General features: G+C 39.7%; 1 non-coding gene across 1 annotated transcript; it reads left to right on the forward strand.

Moving 5' to 3' along the window:
• Window positions 1–19799: 19799 nt before the first annotated feature.
• On the forward strand, window positions 19800–19903 carry LOC114231231 (U6 spliceosomal RNA). Its single transcript, XR_003617196.2, has one exon. It is a non-coding gene; the product is annotated as a U6 spliceosomal RNA (small nuclear RNA).
• Window positions 19904–20140: the final 237 nt, after the last annotated feature.

The following is a 20140-nucleotide window of genomic DNA, read 5'->3' on the forward strand; positions in this document are numbered from 1 at the left end:
GGCTGTGGGCAAGGTGGCTTCCTTCAGCCATGAGCAGTCCTTTGGTATCAGAGGATCAGCAGTCAGTTGTGAGGAGGATGTGATTATTATGGAGGCCACTCACCAATGCAGTGCTTGCTTCTGGTGATCTGACTTGCTAAATAGGATGCTTAATCTTTTAAAATATGCCTATTTGGTTTTGCCCTACATAAATGTTCTCTACTGAACAAATTTTATACTTTCCTAATCAACATTCTCTAATGGAACTTCCTTTCTTTTGAAGCTTCAACTATGTTCTTCTAATTATTCCTACATTTTTAAGCTAAACTCAAGACTCATCCTCCATAAATTAGACTTGCCAAATAGTGAGAACCCTAGGTGAGAAAATAGAACACAGCTACTCTAAGGTCTAGTCCCCAGCTCTGCACAAACTAGATGGGTGACCTTCCACAAAATATTTCACTTTTCTGAGTTACATTTTCCTCACCAAAAGAGGAGGTGTGCCAGGTCATTTTTATGCCCTGTCAGTTCTGAAAGTGTTGCTTGTGTGGCCTATTCTGATATCACTGAGTGATGCAACTGTTGCTCATCTCTAAGTAAGGCTCACATGGAGATGATCCCACATCTGTGAACACACTTACTGTGGTAAATTAATCAGGTGAAAGGAAAGGCGCTCCATGGAAAAACTTTTCACTGAGGTCAAGGAGGGAGCTAGAAATAAAGAATGGATCTATAGGAAAACAAAGAAGTCTTTCTATTGAGTTTTGAATTAATCCTAATGCTAAACTTCAGATTTAACTTCTATGATGGGAAACAAAACACAAGGCAGTTCCCCAACAGGATTATTGTGAGAATTAGGTAAAGTGAGGGTTCTGTATTAAAGACCTTGACCGAATGATTGAATGTATGCTATAAAGAGATAGTACTTTAGATATCATAAAATATAGTCTTGTCTCTCAATTTTAAGAAACACTTCAGCAATTAGTATTATTCTGAGCAGTGTGTAATTTTAAGCACAGTAATTTATTTTACTCCAGACCAGAAAACCTGTTATTTAACTTATTGGATCATTTCAAACCAGTAATCCAAAAATCTGGTATATTTTTTATCCTTCCTTTTAACATCATGCCGTGTTTTCATAATATAAACAAAATAATGACACCAATAGAATTGCCCTTTTATTTCCAGGGAATACTATCTAAGTTTTGGAACTACTGACAGCCTGAAGTAAAATGTTATAAGATTGCTCTTCATTTTATAGCAACTTCTTTCCCTCTTCTCAGAAGGTTTAAATGTTTGAGAATATGCTGGAAGGAGAACCCGCAGTCATTTCAAATTCTTTGAACAATTCTGAAATATCATTTCCTATTAGGCAGTTGTGTGCATACTGACAGCCTTGCCCCTCGTCTTCCCTGGAGATTAATTTATTTCCTGCAGTGCTTGCTCTTCATGGAAAATCTGACTCCTCAGCCTTCACCAGTGGGAGTTCTCATCAGCAGAATGTTAATTATAAAAGCAAAACCATATACCATATTGAAAGGGAAAAACAGTTCTCCGGGCAAAGCAAACTTTGTCTTTTCTTGTCTTGTCTATTCTTTTCACTCCATTCTCTCCTCAATCTGTGGCTGGACAGAACATTAGCCATTGGGGAAGCAGTCTGTGAGATGGAGAGGAACAGAGGAAAATGTGCAGGCTTTGCAACCAGACAGACCCAAGACTGAGCTGTCACATTTCTCTGTGATTTCGTTTCCTGGTCTGTAAAATGAGGATAGAAATATTTGCCTCACATGAAATTGTGTAATGAGACTGGCACAGAGTAGACACTAAAAAATTATCATTATTACAGAGCTCCATCAACAACCTTTGTTTAGCACTTATTGTATATTAATTGTTATGGCATAATATTAACTGTGCATCATGTTGGTTTATGAAAGAACCTATTAGCGATTTGAGGAAATATATCTTTCAGTTCTTAAAAGATAGAAACGTTAGACTAAGACAGATTACTGAGATAGCCTATTTTGAAACCTGGTCTTACTCTTCATTTTCTGACTCTTCTCATCAACACTTTTACAGCTTTCATAATGCTTGCTAAGGACTTATGAACATGCTATTTTTTCACCAATAAGTCCTTTAAAAGAAACCCACAAACTCTTTGCTAATAGTTTTAGGTCTATTAGAACTTAAAAATGCCTTTGAGTTTATTCTTTAAAATTATTTTCTTTAAAATAAAAAATTATCAGTTTCTCTGTGATTTTGTCTCAGAAATAAAACTTTGTTAAATTAAATCTTGAGACACAGAAGGCAATAGCCTGACAGCAAAGTGTAGATAAGGCTGAAAAATGCTTACCAGATGAAGAAACAAAATCAATTACTTTAAGGCCAGAAAGATCAGTTTCAGTGACATGATTGTGATTAATAATTTCATTTAAGTGAATTAACTTTTTACATATTTCCCCCTGTTATTTTATGATTTGAGGGTAACACTAGAAAGAGAGAACAACTGAAGCATTAGAAGAAGAGATGTTATGGTGCAAACTCATAACAACTGAGACCTACTACAGGCTGCTACAAGTAGAGATGAGCCGTGTGTGTGATGTACAACTTATGATAAGGAGTATTCTTTCATATGAAAAAATGACATTTTTTCTTAAGATCAGTGATAGTATTTAACTTGGGTAGAACAATGGACTGGATATATATGATGAGCTTTGACTTTCATGGAGTTAAGTACAAATCATTGATTGATTCTTTTTTTTATTGATTAAGGTATTACATATGTGTCCTTATCACCCCATTGCCCCATTTTTTTAATGATAATTGCATTTTTAAAGTATGAAAGTTACTAAATAAGTTTTTGAGCCTCCCCCTCCATTTTACTCATGAATAGTATTTAATCTTATTATTTTGAATTGCCCTTCCCCTTTTTCTCATCATTTTTGGGGGCAGGCAAAAATATTTTAGTTATTTTTCCAAACTAAATCTGGTTTTTATTTTATTCTGACCCATGAACTAAGCAAAGCAAGAAGGAACAGATGACAGTAACTTTCAAAATTTATTCCAGTGTTTCTCTAAGTTCTTGAACATAAAGAAAGTCACATATGAGCATGTTAAAAATACTTATTCTTAGGATCTGCTCTCTACCAGTAGAGTAGGTTTGGCAAACTCTGGCAGTTGGTCTAACCTGTCCCATTGCCTGCTTTTATACAGCCCACAAAGCAAGAATTTTATTTTTAATTTTTAAGTGGTTGGAAAAAATTAAAGGAAAAAAATATTTTTGAACTGTCAAAATTTCATTATTCAAATTTCAATGTCTCTATGAAATTTTGCTGGAACACAGCCACACTCACTCAGTTAGCTATTGTCTATGGCTCTTTTCCTGCTCCTGCTCTATCAGCAGAGTTGAGTACTTTTGACAGAAACCAGATGCAAAGCCTCAAATATTTACTATTTGGCCCTTTAGAGTAAAAGTTTGCTAACCTCTGCTCTAGAGAATCCAATTCAGAAGTTGTCAGGTAGGAACTTGGAATCTATTGCAACATGTTTCTTGGGTGATTGTGGTGTAGGGGGTCTCTGGACCACACTTTTTAAAGAATGCAGTAGAAGACTTGTAAATGACTTTTCTTTTTTTCTCACTCATCACACCCACTACATCAACAAGCCCTATTGGTTTTATCTTCACACAATATCTAGAATACAATCATTTTTAGCATGGTCACTGTTATCAACCTAGTTCAAGTCATCATCATTTCTCATCTTGAGAACCTAACTAATCTATCTGCTTCTGCCCTTGCTTCCTACTGTCCCCATTCTCAACACAGCAATCAGAGTAGTTATGTTAAAACCTCAGTCCGATCATGGAACTTCTTTCCTCACAATCCTTCAGGGCTCACTCCACTTCTTCCCCTTTCTCACAATTGGCCTCCTAACTGTTCTTCAGAAACCCTAGTGGTCCTCCAGCCTCAATGCTTACATAGGCTGTTTCCTCTCTAATTGTCATAATCTTCCCTCCAGAAATCAGCATGGCTCCCAGCTTTGCCTCTTTTAGTTCTTTCCTAAAAGAACACTGTTTCATAGCCATTACCTTCTTTATGATGCCTCCTGTAACCACCTCATTTAGATTTGTAGTGTTCCTAGCTGGAACTGCCTATCTCCCTTTTGCCATCTAAAACTTTATTTCTTATTTTGATTATGGGTCGCCTTTCCTATGTGAGGGCATTATGACGGCAGAGACTTTTTATCCGTATTCTGTATCCTTAGTTTCTAGAAAACGGCATGGCTCGTCGTAGGCTCTCAATAAATATTTGAGTAAAGAAATGAACCCCAGACTCCCATTCTGTGGTTGAAATATAGTGTATGACACCTATCAAACAATTTCTGTGTGCAAAAACAGTTGCCAGTAGTTTAAGTGTCAGACCCATTTCTGAAAAATGGTGCAATATCATATAACCACTATAGATGAGAAGAGTAAAAGAGTTCAATCTCAAGCAATAACTTAATTATAAAACACGCTAAGAAAAGTAAAAGATGAATACAGATATGAAAATGGTACATGGGTGAAAATTCTCTTGGAAATATTCAGGAGGGATTCCATGAAACTACATTTCACAACCAAGCTGCCTATTAAAGGTGCTTACGGCAGATTTTACTGTTCACCATCAAGTTGAGCAATTTGAGGAGACTGGCACTCAAAATTCCCAAAAGGGAAACAAGCAGGGTTTGACTGACCTGGGTTCAAATGAAGTCTTTAGGAAATATCAGTTTTATTAAAGAAGGTAAAGCACTTTTATATATACTTGAACTTGATTCCTTCAAAGTAAAAGAAAAGTTTTCTTGCACTTTAATCCTCTCAGTCAACAAATTAGCCATCTAATTTTATGTATATAAAGCTTTGATTTGTTGGTTGAACAACAGGTTATTCCTACATAAATGTAGATTTTAACTATCACAGGACACTTTTGACTTTTGAAGGATAGTGTTTAGAGAGAAAAATAAAACTACATTCTATATCTATTCCTCAGTGGATGAAGTGTTTGGCTTGGTCTCCAAGGAGCTGAGTGTACATGATTCCACATCTCTCACTTAATTTGATCATTTAAGTAATTGTGAGTATTCAAACATAATCAGTGAATATTGAATTAAATGTAAGAAACATCACCTCCATATTAAGTTTGTGACATTTTAAAAGGAATGGTTGGTGAATATCAAAAGAACTGAGATTTTAAATCAATTTGAATTTTATAACCTAAACTAGAGGCCCAGTGCATGATTAAATCATGCACGTGTAGGGCCCCCTAGGCCTAACCTGCCATCCAGACCATATCCACTGCCCCGCAAAGCCTAGCACGCTCCGCGGACACTGCTGGCAGCCTGCTCCCCGCTTTTGATGGCAGGGGGTCCGCTGGTGCCAGAGCAGACACACAGCTCCCCGCTTTCGATCATGTGGGAGCTGGGTGCCTGTCCGCTGGTGCACCAGGCCTTTCAAAAGCCTCCAGTGGAGGCTTTTGGCCTGGTGCCAGAGCGGACAGACACCCAACTTCCCTGCTTTCGCTTTCGATCACAGAGGAGCTGGGTGTCTGTCCGCTGGTGCACCAGGCCTTTCAAATGCCTCTGGCGGAGGCTTTTGGCCTGGTGCTGGAGCGGACAGACACCCAGCCCCCTCACTTTCGCTTTCGATCACGGGGGAGCTGGGTGTCTGTCCACTAGTGCCTGAGCAGACACCCAGCTCCCCGCTTTTGATGGTCGGCGGTGGGATGTGGGCTCGCTGCCCCAGAGGCCCCTTCTGTGCCGCAGCACAGCCATGGTGCAGACGCTGAGCTCATGCCGCCACTGGCGATGTGAGCTCAGCGTTCCGCCGGCCCAATCGGCTACCCCGGCCCCCCCGAGTCCCGCCCGCCCCCCGTGCCTCCTGGCCAATCGTGGGCATAGCGAAGGTATAGTCAATTTGCATATTACTCTATTATTAGGTAGGATTATTAGGTAGGATAATCATCAGAAAAATAAGTTCCTGCACATTTTGAGATTTCTTGAAAGTTAATGCCATAAAGAATACAGTTTCAATTCAATGTGACATCTGCTCTGTCAACCTTAGTGCGGATGTTTGTTGGAGCATTCCTACACTGGGTGGAAGATTGGACTAGTTCAGGCAGAGAGAGGCCACTTATAGAGTTCCCACCAAAACTAAGATTGTTTAAATCCTACTATTTTATGTCAAGATAATCTAATTATACTAATCCCATCTCCTCCTGTTTTTCTGCTTAACTATGTACTATCTTAAATCAGTTTATTGACAAGGGAGAGTGAGACTAATAACTGTCAAGATGACAAATTGAACTTTCAAACTATGGGCTTATAATAGTTTTATGTGAATATGAGATGGTAATAGCAAGTAATATTCCTGTAGCATTTTACATATTACAAAGTACTTGCAGGTCCATTATTTCATTTGCTATTTCTTCAACTCTGTGATTCAGTTATGATTATCAAAATTCATTCACTGATAAAATAATGGAATTTAGAGATTCCTCAAGACACATAGCCAGTAAGTCTCAGAATAAGGAATCATACCTAGGTCTTTATTTTCTGTTTTCTATACTATAATATATCTATTTCATTTGCCCTCAATCTCCATTTCCCCCAAGAAAAGCAGCACTGTGAGGGAGAATACTGTTGTTATCTCTTTTTTACAAATAAAATCACAAAGATAGTAGGAGCTAGGAGTGGGAATAAAATCTGGGCATACTGCCTAAAAACCCTATGTCCTTTCATCTATAATGTATATACTACTACAGTGTGTTGATTTATTGCTGCTATGGTGTAAGGAAGACCAAAATATCCACGGGCAGCAGTTGGGGATAGTGGGTGATGAGGAGAGGGAAAGAAACCAAGGAGATCATGGAATCCAGGCTGCCTCTCTCTCATCAGGCCACTGACTGCCCCTGCTCTGCCCCAGCCCTCAGCCCCTAGCCCCAGTGGACACTGAGAGGAGATGTTGACAGAGGAGAATAAATCAGGCTGCTAAGGGAATTAACGTGATGTGTGGAGAAATTCCACTTCTTTCTGCTTTGACACCTCCTTTCTTAAAACTTTCCCAATTAGCCTGTGAGCTACCCAGAGGTCACAAAACTGTATACATTGTCTTTCTATTTCACACATATAAAAATAACTGGCAGTTGGTGAGAATAAAATTCCTCACTGTAAAGTATAAAACCCTTTACATTTATTAACTCATTCAATCTTTGTCAAAATAGGCACATAGGCATCATATATAAAACTAGGGGCCCGGTGCACAAAATTCGTGCACTGAGGGTTGGGGGTCCCTCAGCCCAACCTGCCCCTCTCACATACTGGGAGCCTTCAGGGGATGTCCTACTGACGGCTTAGGCCCGCGCCCCACGGGGAGCGCGGGCCTAAGCTGTAGTCTGGCCTCCCTTTGTGGGAGGCAACCAGGCGGGTCAGGGGAAGACACCAGCCCCATCACCCCACTGCTGCAGCCACTGTCAGTCACCTCAGCCACCAAGGTGTTTTCATCAACATGGACTCCAGTCCCTTCACCAAGAAAAAATGACAACTTTCTTTAGGCATTTTCAAGATGTGTCTTTCATAGGATATGGATTTCTTTCTTTATTTTTTATCCTCACCTGAGGATATGTTTCCATTGACTTTTAGAGAATATGGAAGAGAAAGGGAAAGACAGAGAGAAACATCAAAGTGAGAGGAACACTTTGATTGGTTGCCTCCTGCATGAGCCCTGATCTGGGCCCCAGCCAGGGAGGAACCTGAAACCTAGGTACATGCCCTTGATCAGAATCAAACCCAGACCCTGCTGTCTGCAGGCCGAGGCATTATCCACTGAGTCAAACTGGCTAGGGCAGGATATGACATTTCTTAGCCTTCCAGCAGCGGACCTTCATTTTTTTCTCCAGCAGTGTGGTGGAAAACCCTAGATCACCTTTTTGGATTCTTATTACCCAATTTACTAAAAATATTACCAGTGGCACACAGGAAGCTTAGCCAATGTGCAGTCAGAAAAGGTGTTTTCTCTATAGTTCACACCAATGGAGGGCTGGGCCCTGCCCAGGCCTAAAGCCTCTGGCCAAAGCTTTAGGCCTGGGCAGGCCCCTCCAGCTCCCTCTGATCACCAGCTCAGCCCCTGCCCAGGCCTGCCCATACTGAAAGCCTCTTGGGCAGGAGCAGACCCCCAGCTCCCTACCATCAATTGCAGGGGGTCCACTCCTGCCCAGGCCGAAAGCAGACCCCCAGCTTCCTGCCCAGGTGATCAATCGCAGGGGGTCCGCTGGTGCACCAGGCTGAAGAAACCCCCAGCTCCCTGCGATCAATCGCAGGGGGTCGGCTGGTGCACCAGGCCGAAAGCCTCCAGTGGAAGCTTTCGGCCTGGGGCCAGAGCAGACACCCAGCTCCCTGAAATCGATTGCAGGGGGTCCACTCGTGCACCAGGCTGAAGCAACCCCCAGCTCCCTCCGATCGATTGCAAGGAGTCTGCTCTGGCACCAGGCCAAAAGCCTCCACCATCTTGGTTGGGTTAATTTGCATACTCGCCCTGATTGGCTGGTGGGCGTGGTGAAGGTGCGGTCAGTTTGCATATTACTCTTTTATTAGGTAGGATAAGCACTATTATACTTCCCCCCATTTACTAAATACTAGAGGCCCAGTGCACAAAATTTGTGCCCTGTGGGGAGGGGTCCCCTCAGCCCAGCCTGCCCCCTCTTGAAGTCCGGGACTCATCTGGGGATGTCCGCCTACCAGCTTAGGCCCAATTGATGTCACAGTCAGACATCCCTCTTGCAGTATGGGGCTCTCTCAGTCCAGGACCCCTTGCTCCTTACCACCCATCTGCAGCGGAGGTGGGAGAGGCTCCCACCACCACCACTGCCCTCATCAGCCATGAGCCTGGCTTCTGGCTGAATGGCACTCCCCCTATGGGAGCACACTGCCCACCAGGGAGCAGCTCTTGCATTGAGCATATGCCCCCTGGTGGTCAGTGCATGTCATAGTGACTGGTCATTCTGACGTTCAGCCAGTTTGCATATTAGGATTATATAGGATGAGGAAATGAGGCATATAAAGGTTAGATGACAACCTTAAGGTTACAGAGTTAATATCTAGCAGAAAAAGAAGGAAGGAAAGGAGGGAGGGAGGGAGGGAGGGGAGGAGGGAGCTGGGAAAGAGACAGGAGCTGGGGAGAGAAAGGAAAGAAAGGAAGAGTTAAAGGAAGAGAGGAAAGAAATGAAACAAAGAAGAAAGAAACAAAGGGGCCAAATATATGGTGACAGAAGATGATTTGACTTTGGGTGATGGGCACGCAGTGCAATCTTACCTAATAATAGACAAACATGTAAATTGACTGTACCTCCTCTACGCCACCAGCCAATCTGGAGTGATATGCAAATTAGCCCAATAAATATGACAGTTAATTTGCATACACAGGTGCTGAGTGATGGGGGCAGGATGTTTGCATTGTCACCATGGCGACGATGCAGGGTTCTGCCCCACCCCTGGTCTCTCAGGGCCTCTGGGCAGCATGGGAAGGTGGGGCTGTAGTGGAAAGAAGTGGCTCTGGGGCCTGAGTGGAAAGGGACTGGGCAGGAGTGAAAAGGCGGTGCTGGCAGCCAGGGAAAGGAAAGCCCATTCTAGCACGAATCTTCGTGCATCGGGCTTCTAGTATACAGATAATGTGTCATAGAAATGTATACTTGAAACCTATATTATCCTATTAACCAAATTCACCCCAATAAATTAACTTAAAATTTAAATAAGTTAAAGGTACAATTTAAAAAAAAGGAAAGAAACAAACAAAGGTAAGGAGAGAGGAAGGAAGGAAGATATGAATGGAAAAAGGAAGGGGAGAAAGGAGGGAGGGAAGAGAGAGGAAGGAGTGAGGAAGGAAAAGCTAATGAGCACTGGGGCAAGAGCCTCAGAGGAATCCTCTGGCTGTCCATGTAGCTAGCACCTAACAGATCACTAATGATAGGTACGGGAGAACTAAAGAGATGACTGGTTTTCTTTACCTCTTGACTGTATGGTGCTAGTGCATGCCATTAGGGTTTTTAAACCTCCCACGCTCCCTGCTCCACCAATCCATACTGGAAAAGAATCAAGTGTCTTGCCTGCACAGACACATTTTCTATTTGCAATGTAGCTTTCTTTACTTGAGTATGGATATGATGCTGTGTTGAAGTCAAGTCTGTGTATATGTTAATCAGAAGCTTCAGATCATCCAGCTGATGCTTGAGACCTGTTGCCTTTTCTTCAGTTTAACGTTTGTAGGTAACCTCTCTCCTCTGTAGCCTTCAGAACACTACCAGGTCTGGGCTCTTTTCTGCAGGCATCCCAGCAGGAGTGCTGGTCTGCAATCAGTTACTCATTTTAGAGCACAATCAACGTCAGGCTCTTTGTGAAGCTGTGTGATTGCTGGACCAGTTTCTCAACGTCACTGTGAATTCACTTTTTCCCCTTACATTTCCTGTGTAATAGAGTTTTTATGCGGACAAACTAAAAATGCAAAGAAAGCACTTTGTAAACCGAAAAACACTTTACGAATTCAAGGTATTATCTCCTAGCTCATAAAAATACTTACCTTGTATCTAAAGAGTTTACATTTCTTACTTTTTTTTTTTACTCTTCCTATTTTTATCTCAGTTATTTCTTTAAAAGCATATATGCATGAGAGTGTCCTATAAGCAGTATTTGAAAGCAAGTAGTTTTCTTCCTGGCTATTTCGAATACATATTTCTGATAGACCCTTTCTATTTTTCCTTTACTTATAGAAATGTTCAAAAATGAAAAACATTAAAAATAACGAGATGTGACTGAAGCCACTCGGGTAGTGAACATAAATGTTACGATGGAAAAGTAAGCCTGGCCTTCCAGCTGAAAAACAGCGATTTCCCAACGGCCCCCACAAGAAACTCGATTGCCCAGTGCAAAGAAGAAAACAACTTTAAAAGTTACAGATAAAACAAAGAAAAAATCTATGTATAGATGTCGCATAGTCTACTCTGTTGTGCCAGAACCTTTAAGTATTGTTTCATTGTCACAAGGACATATTTATTTAATGTGCACATTTTGTGTGGTTCTTATTTTCACTAACAACTATTAAGCAATTGGAAAACGATTTTATATTTCAGTTTCAGAGCAAAACCAGTACAAAATAGGATGACAAGTCACCAAATATTTACTTTTCTTTTCACAAGTGGTTTTGCATTTTTTTGGTGTTCTCATCATTCGGTTAAAAATAACTTAAAGGTATTATGGAGTGATTTAAAATACCCAGGTTTCGAATCTGACTCGCTTGAGGCTGTAAAAATGAGTTTTACTTCCCATTTTTAGTTTGCTGTGGAAGTACCCTGTAAATAAGTGTGTGGAGGTTTAACAGCCCACGCCATCATGAGGCACAGTGGTTTTGCCACAACTCCCTCCCCTGTTTCCTAACAACCAGAATTCATGACCACAATTTCACCAAAGTTCTGCTAATATGCCTTATTTTATGAACTGTATGTTAGATAATCCTTTAGATGGATGTTTATTAGGATCCTAGGAAAACTATTTTATTTATGTATTATGTGTTAACTATACAGGGACAATATTATTTTGCATCTAACAAAATAAAGAGACAGATAAGTTTTCTCATTGAAGTTATACAGGAATTTAATGTCAAGCTTTGACTATGTTCATAGATCATACTCTTTACAAAAGTTATTAGTTAATCTCCTATCTCCTAAATTTTTTTATGTATAGAAACAATTCATTGGTTTAGTACCAAAGAGTTTCTGATGACAACAAATCACTAGACAACTTTTCAACAAAAAAGAAAATTACGGTTATAGACTTTTTACACAATGTTTATACAGTCATGCACCCCTTAACAATGTTTTGGACAATGATGGACCACATATACAATGGTGGTTCCATAGATTATAAAGAAGCTGAGAAATTCCTAATGCCTAGTGACATCATAGCCATCGTAACATGATACACAGAGATTGCAGAAATCAACAAAGCTAGGGATGAGATGGCAAACAACCTTAACCGAAGTGTGGATGAGGATGACTTTGGGGAACTCCTAGAGGTGGGTACTCAGCAATTGATTAATGAGAAGTTGTTACAACTAGTACAGGAACGCAGAGCTGAAGGGAGAGGGAAAATGCAGAAGAAAAAGAAGAACCCCTGGGGAAAGTCAGTGAAGGATTTGGCAGACGCTTTTTCAGACCTCAAAAAACTTCTCAAAAAGTTTGAAAACATGGACCCTGATCCGGAAAGGTATTCATGGTACTTTATCTATTTACCAGCAAATGTATGATGGAAAAAAAGAAAAAAACAAGCAAGCCATCATGGACATATTTCTGAAAGGAGTGACACCTGCTCAAGAAGAGCCTCAAGCAGCCCTTCAGAAGGTTTCGCAGAAGAAGGCATGGCGATCATGAGATGACAGCGCTATGAGTGGTACTGTCCCTGAAGACCTGCCAGCGGGACAGGATGTGGAAACGGAAGGGTGTGGTATTGATGGTCCTGACCCTGTGCAGGCCGGGGCTAATGTGTGTGTTTGTGCCTTAGTTTCTAACAAAAACATTTAAAAAATAAATACAAATTTTAAAAACAGAAAAAAGCTTTTAGAATAAGAGAATAAAGAAATGAAATGTTTGTGTACAGCAGTACAATATGCTTACATTTTAAGCCTATTACAAAAGAATTGAAGAGTTTAAGAAATAAAAAGTATATAAGGTAAAAAACGTTACAGTAAGATAAGGTTAATTCAGTATTGGAGAAAGAAAAATATTTTTACCAAATTAATGTAGACTAAGAGCTGTACAGTGTTTCATCAGTAATGTACAGTGCTGTCCTAGGCCTTCACAGCCACTCACCACTCACTCACTGACTCACCCAGAGCAACTTTTAGTCCTGCAAACTCTCTTCATGGTAAGTGCCCTGTACAAGTTTCCATTTTTAACCTTTTATACTGTATTTTTCCTGTACTTTTCCTATTTAGAATATGTTTAAATATAGAAATACTTACCATTGTGTTATAATTGCCTACATTATTCAGTCCAGTGATATGCTGTACAGGCTTATAACCTGGGAGCAGTAGGCTATACCATGTAGCCTAGGTGTGTAGCAGGCTATACCATCCAGGTTTATGTAAGTGCACTCTACAATGTTCGCACAGTGTTGAAATTTCCTAATGACGCATTTCTCAGAATGTATTCCCATTAAGTGATGCATGACTGTTCTGATTCAGCCTAGTTTCCCATAATTTTTTTTCTTTTTAAGTGAAAATGAATCCTGATTTACAATATCCTGAAGACTGTTTATCAATTAGGTAATATCATTAGTTATCACAGTTTCTGAAAAGTTCTGGGATGACTTCACTGTTTTTAGTTTGTTTGTTTTTGCTTGTTTAGGCCTCTACGAACAATAACTTTTCAGTTTATGACCCCACATTTGATTGTTGAAGTACACAGAGAATCTTTTCTCAAGCCAACAACCTTGGCAAACTCAAGCTATTTTTCAAATAGTAATGGATACTTAGTTGGGATTGTCTTTTTTTTGTATATGAGAACAATTGAATGTGTACATTTAGTAAGTACAACTCCTTAATTAGAAAAAGCAAGCGAAAGCACCTACTCTTCAGTTTAATTGTAAATAATCAAGGGCTTTCTGGTGGAAATTACATATAACATTTCTAATTTAATATAAATCCTTCTCTGCTTGATGTTGAAAAATGTAATAAACTTTATGCTCCTCCATGGAAGATTTGGAAAGGTTGAAAATAAATTTTCTAATTTCCATTTGTATGTGTGGATGTGTGTGTTCTCTGTCATGTTTAGCTGTGGAACATCTTCTAAAAACTAAGTTAAAATATTCCTTAACTAAAAGTAAAATCACTTTTAAACAGCATGGAGAGACCTGGAGTGTATTATGCTAAGTGAAATAAGCCAGTCAGAGAAAAATAAGTATCACAGGATCTCACTCATATGTGGAATCTTATGAACAAAATAAATCCAGATACATAGAAGCATGGAATTTCAGAGGGAAGTTGGGGGTGCGGGGGTGGGTGGGAAGAGATTAACGCAGGAATTTGTATGCATATATGCACAGTCCATGGTCTTTTACAATAGTGTGGTACAGGCCTGGGAGAGGCAGATGGGGGTAGAGAAATGAGGGGGGGCAAGGAGGGACATCTGTAATCCTATATAATAAAAGGGTAATATGCAAATCGACCAAACGGTGGAACAACCGGTCACTATGATGCATACTGACCAGCAGGGGGAAAGCGCTCAATGCAGGAGCTGACCCCTGGTGGTCAGTGTGCTCCCACAAGCCTAAAGCTGTCAGTGGGACATCCCCTGAGGGCTCCCGAACTGCTAAAAGGAGCAGGCCAGGCTGAGGGACATTGCCCCCACCCCAGTGCAAGATTGTCATGCACCAGGCCTCTAGTACTTTCAATAATAAAGATACATTTTTAAAAAAAATCAATTATTCACTAGTAAGGAGGAGGTAATGGTAAATAAGCCAGGAGGAGGGAGATCCTCTCCATCCCCCACCAACCCCCAAACCACAAATTTCACAGCATGGTCAGGCTGCATAAACAGCTGCCAAGACTGCCAGTTACTAATGTTCTATCAGTAAATAGGCAAGGGAAGGAGATAGGAATGGAGAAATGGGAAAAAAACACACACACACATACTGCTTAAGATGTGTTGTTCTTATACCAGGGCTTTAATATAAAAAGTGTTTGTTTTATGCCCTGGCCAGTGTAGCTCAGTTAGTTGGGCGTCATCCTGTGGACTAAAGCATTGCTAGTTCAATTCTTGGTCAGGCCACATGCCCAGGTTACTGGCTAGATCCCCAGCTGGGGGCATGCAAGAGGCAGCCGATTGATGTCTTGCTCTTACATCAATGTTTCTCTCTCTCTCTCTCTCTCTCTCTCTCTCTCTCTCTCTCTCTCTCAATATCAAGAAAAAAAGTATTTTTTTAAAAGTGTCTCTTTTTATTTTTATTTTTTTAAATATATTTTATTGATTTTTACAGGGAGGAAGGGAGAGGGACAGAGAGCTAAAAACGTCGACCAGCTGCCTCCCGCACACCCCCTACCGGGGATGTGCCCGCAACCAAGGTATATGCCCTTGACCGGAATCAAACCTGGGACCTTCCAGTCCGCAGGCCGACGCTCTATCCACTGAGCCAAACCAGTTTTGGCAAAAGTGTCTCCTTTTAGATCAAAGTCAATATTAATGAGATTTCTATATATATATGGAAAAGATTAAAGTACAAATTACTTTTAAAAGGAGGAGGCATGTGACCTTGTGGCGAAGATGAGTCAGAATTAGGATCCAGACATATCTCAATAGGCTGCAATACAAAAACTGAATCTAATAAAATTAAAGTGTTTTGGGTTTTTCTGTCATCAAAATATTTTAACCATCTTACCACATCTTACTGCATCTACTTCTCCCACTGTGGGCCCAGCTTCAATCATCTCTTCTTGGGTTATTGTAGTCACCCAATGACTGTTCTCCCCATTCCTGCTTTTGCCACCGAACAACCTATTCTTATTGCAGTAGCCAGAATGACCTCATTAAACCATATTGCATTATTTAACGCCACAGTTGCTTCCTACCTCCCTTAGAGTAAGAGCCAAAATTCCTAAAACGATCTATAAAACCACATAATTTATCCTTGTCATCTCTCTGGCCTCTTCTCCTGTCACTCACTGTGTACAGTCCTGCTGGCCTCCCCATTGTTCATCAAACATGCCAGGACACTTGCTTTCTCCCAATCCAGAAATGTTTTTGCTCATATACCTACCAGCTCACTCCCTCACCTCCCTCTGGTCTTATAAAAATGCCTGCCCTAACCACACTACCTCAAACTGTAACCTCAACCCTATCTGCCTCTTCCTTTCTCCTTCCCCCATTTTATTTTTTCTCCCTAATAATTGATTCTATCCAACATACTATACATTTTCCTTAAATCTTTGAGGGTGGCACTAATTTCTGCCAATACACCTGGGATCTGATACTGTTTTAGATTTACTGCATGGGACAGAAGTAAGTAAAGGTAGTTTCAGCTCAGCCATTTCTACTATAATAGATAGCTCTTTCTCCACAGACAAAGGAATCATTTATATGGTTCCAAGAGACACTGCGTATGGCTATTTTGATTATAACTTTAGAAATGAGGAAATAACCACCGGTAGGGTCTGTGGAACCAGTGGGCTCAGTAGGAGATGGGCTTGGACCAGAAGATTCTACTTAGAATTGACCTACTCTCAGAGGAGTTGCACTGTTTATGAAAGGATTAGTCTAAGCACTCTGGGCATCACTGTCACGATTGTTTATTATATATTCTATCATTAATGTATTGAAGCTGAGCTAAAGAATGAGAGCTAGACACACAGTCCCTTTATGTGACAAGCAAGGTACTTAAGTTGAGAGGCCCTAACCCCTGTGGCCTCCCTCTGATGGTGTGACTCACACTCTTAATATCTTCTAGTCATTGCTTGAGAACAGTGCAATGGTTGGGCACATGAGCACTGTACTGGGTGTCTGAAGGCTCCAGGAGTTTCTTGCTCTGCATAATGCTTGCTATCTGCTTTCTACCCCTATTCGAGCTAAGTAAACTTGGTGCCAGGCAAGCTTATTGTGTCCTGTGTTTTTGATTGACAATCTGAAACTGGAACTCACTCTAGTGGTCTTGGCTTTGTCAGAATACAACAACAACAATAAAAACACATTAAAATATTAGAAACAGCCCAGCCTGTGTTGCTCAGTGGTTGAGCATTGACCTATGATCTAGGCGATCATGATTTGATCCCCAGTCAGGGCACATGCTTGGGTTGCAGGCTAAATCCCCAGTGAGAACATGCAGGAGGCAGCAGATCAATGTTTCTATCTCTCCATCCCTCTCCCTTCCTCTCTCTCTCAAATCAATAAAAACATATTAAAATATTAAAAACAAAAATTATGATAATAGTAAAGGTTAGGCACAACAGAAGAGAAAGTAAATGAGATGGTAGATCACCCAGAATGCAGTAAAGAAAGACAAGGCAATTACAAATGTAAAAAAGATGTTAAATGACATTGAGGTGAGTTTAAGAAGGTATAATATTCATTTAATTAGAATTAGAGCAGGAAAAATTAAGAATGGTGCAAGGCTAAGGTGAGGCAATATTCAAAGTTGTTATTTATAAACTTTCCAGAATTGATAAATGATACTAATTCTCAAAATTAGAAAGTACAGCATACTTCCTGAAAGATTTTTAAAAAGTAATTGTCTAAATCATCATGTCATAGTGAAATTTGAGGAAATAGATACAAAGATAAGACTGAGGCATCAAATAGCCAATAGTAGACTGCCAAAGCCAGACCAGAAGCTGAAGCCAAAGTGCGAGGGGGTAAAACTCTCAAGAGCCATGAACCAAATTAAAAAATTAAAAATAAAACACTTTTAAGATGAACAAAAACAGAGAGGATGTATAATCAGTTGAATTCTCAATGCAAGACTATATAGACACAAATTACTTATATATGACAAACATATAGATCCAAAAAAAAGAATTGTATCATTGTGTCCAGAATATATAAATAACTCCAACAAATCATTAAATAAAATGCAGAAAACTTAATTTTAAGAAAGGATAAAGGACAAGCAGGCATTTCATAAACAAGGATAGTCAAATCGATAATGACCATATGTAAATGTACTCAAAATCACAGCAGTCTTCAGGAAAATGCAAATTAAAGCCACAATGACATATACCATTTCAAATCCACCAGATGGCTAAAAAAATTTTTTTAAATGACAACAAGTTTTGAAGAAAGTGTGGCGCGATCTGAACTCACACATATTGCTGGTGGGAGTTTAAATTAATACATCTACTTTTGGAAACCGCACTACCTACTAAAGCTAAACATATACCTACCCCATGACCTAGGAACTCCACTCTGAAGTGCTAGTCCAACAAAATTGAGTGCATTCACCTACCAACAAGGCATACACAGAGATGTCTGTAAGTAGCCTTATTAATAATAGCTCCAAACGAAACTATCCATGCCTATGAGCTGTAGAATAGGCAAATAAATTGTAGAGAACAAGATAGCAATATGAATATACTTCAAAACCATATTTTTGAAAGACAGAAGTCAGCCACAAAAGTAATATATGCTGTATGGTTCCATTTATATTAATTATAAGAGCAAGCAACACTGCTTTATGTTAATAGAAGAAAGTATCCTGTTTGCATTTGAGTTGGTAATGATGGGATGGGGTACAATCAAGTTTTCTGGAGTGCTGGCAACATTCTATCTCTTGGCATGTGACTGAATTCTAAGCAACAATGGAAATGAAGAGAGGAGGAGGGGTGGAAGCTGGGTGGAGGGGTTCAGTGGGGGGGAGGGGGAGCATTTGTAATACTTTCAACAATAATGATGTTTTTAAAAGAATAAAATAAATAATTAAAAAATTTTTAAGGTGGGGGAGGACAGGAAATTTCCCCCCTACCCTTCTTAGTCCATATTGGCTGCACTAAGACTTAAATTGACATGAGACAGATTAAGAGGAGAAAAATCAAATTTAATTTTGTAAGTATGTACAGAGGTTTCATAGGTACAAGACCTTCCCTAATGGCCAAAGTAGGCAGCTTTTATTCTTTTTTTTCTTTTTTTAAGTATAACACTTTTATTTTACCTGGGATTACAAAAAGAAGTTCATATGATCTCTATTACAAAATTTGTCAGCAGGAAAAATACTTTGGGATAATAACTAGTCAATCACAACTATTGCCTGGTATCTCCTGGAGTTTTAATGGGTAATCAAAGTAGGCAGCTTTTACACATCTTAGATAATAAGCCATAAATTTTTTAGGAAGTCACAAGAGAATAGGCTTCAATTAATTAATGAAGAATCTAAACAGTTTATTGACACAGCCTTCCTTAAATACCGATTTAACACCACCTCATATTGTTATATGGAAATCTCAAGAGGAGTTTCAAAATTCTGAAGATATAAGTGATAGAAACTAATGAATTTTAAGAACATAAGCCCTAGTGTATATATAGTATAGAAATAGAATTTGTTTTACTGATTGATTTTGAGAGAGAGAGAGGGAAACTTTAGATTTGTTGTCCACATATTTATGCATTCACTGGTTGATTCTTGTATGTGCCCTGACTGGGGATCAAACCCACAACCTTGGTGTGTCAGGACAATGCTCTAATCAACTGAGCTACCCAGACAGGGTTAGAAATAAAATTTTTAACTGGGCAAAAGGCCATCTAGGAAACAAGGACTACATTTCCCAGCCTCCCTTGTAGGAAGAAAAAAAAAAGAAATAGAGGGTTGGACATGGGAATGACCACTAGATGTTGCTAGTTGTCTAGTTTATAAATCTAAGCGGTTGTGTTTCTCCAAAGCTTGCTTTTCTCTTCACCAATGTTTTCCAAACACCATACGTAATCTAATAATCACTTTCAGCAAAATTGGAGCTTATAAACAGCTAAAATTATTAACATCCAAGTTTTTTTTAACACTTTTAACTCTCTACTCAATCTCTTTTCTTTGTATACTAAAAGTAAGAGATAGTTTATACCCCTCAAATCTGGAATACAGTTATGATATCTAAAGAGTTATTCTTAATATAATGTTTCAATGTATAGCCTGCCACCTTTCATACCCATACTAATTAGGAAATTTTTCTGTAAGGACTACATATAACTCAATTATGTTATGACTTGATTCAACAGGGCACATCACATGTATTCTAGAACTAGGCTAACTGAGTCACGTTTAAACTTTTAATTATTGTGCTCGCTTTGGCAGCACATATACTAAAATTGGAACGATACAGAGATTAGCATGGCCCCTGCGCAAGGATGACACGCAAATTCGTGAAGCGTTCCATTAAAAAAATAAAATAAAATAAAAAATAAACTTTTAATTATAGACTGCTTCTGTTTCTCCTTTTGTATATAACCGGGGCGTTGAGGAAGGGCTGGAACAGAACGCCAGGATTTGGGGGAAGAATATTTGGTCGTGTCTGAAACCTACTCAACTGGAGAGGCAAAGCTCTGGTAAGGCAGTTTCAATGTTTGCGTCAGGCCGGTTTCTGTGTTTAACTTTTTTTCTGTTCAAGTGCAATGGAGGA

Source organism: Eptesicus fuscus, chromosome 10 (genome assembly GCF_027574615.1).
Source record: "Eptesicus fuscus isolate TK198812 chromosome 10, DD_ASM_mEF_20220401, whole genome shotgun sequence".
NCBI classification, from domain to species: domain Eukaryota; kingdom Metazoa; phylum Chordata; class Mammalia; order Chiroptera; family Vespertilionidae; genus Eptesicus; species Eptesicus fuscus.